Source organism: Carassius auratus, unplaced genomic scaffold, assembly GCF_003368295.1.
Source record: "Carassius auratus strain Wakin unplaced genomic scaffold, ASM336829v1 scaf_tig00021970, whole genome shotgun sequence".
Taxonomy (NCBI): domain Eukaryota; kingdom Metazoa; phylum Chordata; class Actinopteri; order Cypriniformes; family Cyprinidae; genus Carassius; species Carassius auratus.
Window position 1 is genome coordinate 1 of NW_020525148.1, and position 3,601 is coordinate 3,601.

Below are 3,601 nucleotides of genomic sequence, written 5' to 3' on the forward strand. Positions count from 1 at the left end.
GGGTCTTTCTGGTTCCCCTCAGCAGCTGTTGTCAAAGCAAAATGCCATGCTACAAAATACTAATGTACTCAATAACTGTACGTGGATGTATATTCATGAAAAAAAACTGGTAAAACGTGCAAGCCTTGGTCTGTCTCCTTCTGTTCATGTGTAAAGCTTATTAAGGCTATCATTTAAGCACCAGTTTTATGAAGGTTTGTCAATTGGTGAACACTTGTAATCATTCAGTTACTCCACTAGGAGGCAGCATTGAGTTGAAGTTGCCTGAATTAAATTTGACCACTCGTTATAATAAAGATGTAATGGGTCTGTTACTCATTTCAAAATATGGAGCTAAAAGATTAACCGAGTTACTGGTTTACATATTTAATCTTGCCTAAAAATACTAAATGATCATCTCTGTACATTTGTAATGAAAGGGAAAAATTTATTGCACTTGTCCATAATGGTTTATTATTTTTGGCTTGTGGTCAGAATGCAATATTTATTTAAATCAAACATACGGAAAAGTGTTAAATTAGGAAAGTTTTACATCAGGTCTTATTAAATTAGATGTATTTATTTTAATTATTACCAGTGCCGTTATAGCATTTTAGATCCTATAATCGTACTAATATTTTGAAATATTGTTTCCCAGTTTCATTTTATGTTCACATAATTATAGCATTGTGTTTTTATATATATGTATATATATAATATGTATAGTATATAGTTTTATTTTAGTAGGCTACATGAATTGAGATGTTGACCTGGAATATTATTTACATTTTATTTCAGTTTTTGTTTTGTTTAAGTTCTGGTTTTCGTTATTTATAAATAACCCTGATGAGCACACATTGTTTATATTAAAATTATCTTTTTATTGTAATTTAGTATTTTTTATATATATATATATTAACTATTTAAATCTAAAAAAAGATTTGCATGTTTCAAATAGTTGGTTTTTTAAACTTTTAAAGTTATATTCTATTAATATCTTGATTTACACACTGTTGCAATATTTAACACCTTTTTATAATATTGCTTTTTTCTAGATGTTTGAAATATTCACGTTAAATTTCAATAATATATAATAAGATTGATTTCTAAAAATTCTGCCTCGATGGGCACCTTATATGGTTTTTCGAGACGGTCCATGATGGACTCGAGTGTGTGTGCGTGTGCGCGCGCGTGCGCTGATGTTGCTGAGTTGAGCGCGTGCCAGTGGGCGGTCCGCGCGTGAGAGAAAACCCCCGTGCGCGCTCCGTCCCGATCCTCACACTGCTCGCAGACCTCCATCTATCAGCTCAAACCTACCCACCCTCAGTCCACCCTCAGGAGCGTTTGATGCGCGATCGGAGGCGATGCTGGAGTCCGGCGGCGGCGCGGTGCTGAAGGAAGGCGCGCTGGAGAAGCGCAGTGATGGTCTGCTGCAGCTGGTGGAAGAAGAAGCGCTGCGTGCTGACCGAGGAAGGACTGGTGCTTCACCCACCCAAACACCACCACCACCACCACGACACCGGCTGCAAGGCGAAGGAGCTGCACTTCGCCAACATGAAGACGGTGGACTGCGTGGAGCGCAAGGGCAAGTACGTGTACTTCACGGTGGTGATGTCCGAGGGCCGAGAGATCGACTTCAGGTGCCCGCAAGACGAGGGCTGGAACGCGGAGATCACGCTGCAGATGGTCCAGTACAAGAACCGGCAGGCGATCCTAGCCGTCAAGTCCAGCCGACAGAAGCAGCAGCAGCTGCTCGTGGTCTCCGCGCAGAAGATTGCTCCGAAACGCGCAGTAGGACGCCGGAGAGCCGCGATATAGATAGACGTCACCGCGCGTAAAAGCGCTGGATGCGCATCACGGACGTCGCTTTATAGTGTCACCTTCCGCGCACGGACGCTCTTTGTGCATTGAAAGACATCACGGCTGAAGAAGCACCGGGGATATCTCCTCTCAGACACGGGGGCCGGGGCAAGTTGTCACAGTGACGTTCTGAATTCTGCCCTCCAAATGAGAGATTTTGGGGTAATAGGGCTTTGGTAAACTGTGAACCACAATGGGATTTGTGACCCTGGAGCACAAAACCAGTCATGAGTTGTAGTAATAGCTACACTGTATGGGTTAAAATGAACGATTTTTCTTTTATGCTAAAATCATTAGTATATTACGTAAAGATTGTGTTCCATTAAGATATATTTGTAAATTCCCAACCCTAAGTAGGCTATATCATAACATATTTTTTTGATTAGCAATATGCATTTCTGAGAACTTAATTTGGACGACTTTAAATGCAATTTTATTAGTGTTAACATTGTATTTAATTTTTGTGCACCCTAAGATTCCAGATATTCAAACACTTGTATCTAGGTAAAAGTCATATCCCAGCAATATGAATTTATTTAATTTTTTCATTGTGATAACATGTCCCAATTTATGCATTCAATGAACTGTATTTTCTAAACTGAATGGTGTACATGTTCATATGATTTCATATGAAGTCTGTGTTCATCGACTGATTGATAAAACACTGGAGTACAAAGCTGTGACAGCTCGCCCCGGTCTCCCTCACAGGTTCATGGGTTGTGAATGTGAAATGGCTTCAGTGCGTCTTCATTCATCATTCGCTCGGACAGAACTGCCACCATAACTTTCCATTTCAGTGCAGTTGCATTTGTCAGTTTTGTGCCTCTCCAGACATGCAATCGATATCTTCCAGGAGACCTGAAAGGCCAATCCGTTCCGGTCCAGATCACAGTCTGCATGCGCGTGAGCAGGGATTTTAAAGAGACTCCGTGACACACTGGAAAACTGCAGACTCTCCTGAAACCCAGTGATCCTGACAGATCCATCAAACAGCATCCCATTATATATTTATTTGTACATTTTTTTTTGTAACTGGTCATTTGCATATCTGAATGTTGGGTTATGTTTTTTTTAAAGGACACTTAATGCATTTCAGAACTCAGAATAAGCTTTTGATTTTCATTTGTTGTTGTTTGTGTAACTGGTTTGGATGGACGATTCACATTTGACCAACTTGTGGCTGTTCAAAAATTGGGTGCATCATCATATTGACATGACGTAACTTGTATTCTGTTAAGGTTCAGTCGTTGCAATCGTTGATCCATATGTGATTCAATGAAAACGAGATTTGGGAAGAATGCTGGAAAAGTCCACTGTGTTAATTGTGGTCTCTATTCCAAATGAGCACGGGGATCTGATCAATGTTGTGTTGCATAAATCTTTTCGGAGTCAAATGCATGGCGACGGATGTCGAATCTCGATGCTCTTCTGCCGAGTCCTGTGTGTGATCGAGCTGAAGTTTGCATTTGTGAAAATAGTGTTATGTTGATGGAATGCCATCGTTCCCTGAGCTGATGCGAATGCCACTTTCATACCTTCGAAAATATACATTCCATTTCAAATGAACATTGCATCTTTGTCTTTGCTTAGTGTGGTGTTTTAGGGATTTTGTGGTTATTCTAAAGGAAAAGTTCTCCCAAAAATGATGGCCGCAGGTCATCCAAGATATGCAGATGTGTTTGTTTCTTCATCACATTGGGAGAAATGTAGCATTGCATCACTTGCCCACCAATGCGAGTGAATGGGTGCCGTTAGAATGAGC

General features: G+C 40.5%; 1 pseudogene; it reads left to right on the forward strand.

The window, feature by feature from the left end:
- The first annotated feature begins 1,221 nt into the window (after positions 1–1,221).
- On the forward strand, positions 1,222–2,772 carry LOC113077206 (pleckstrin homology-like domain family A member 1; annotated as a pseudogene).
- Positions 2,773–3,601: the final 829 nt, after the last annotated feature.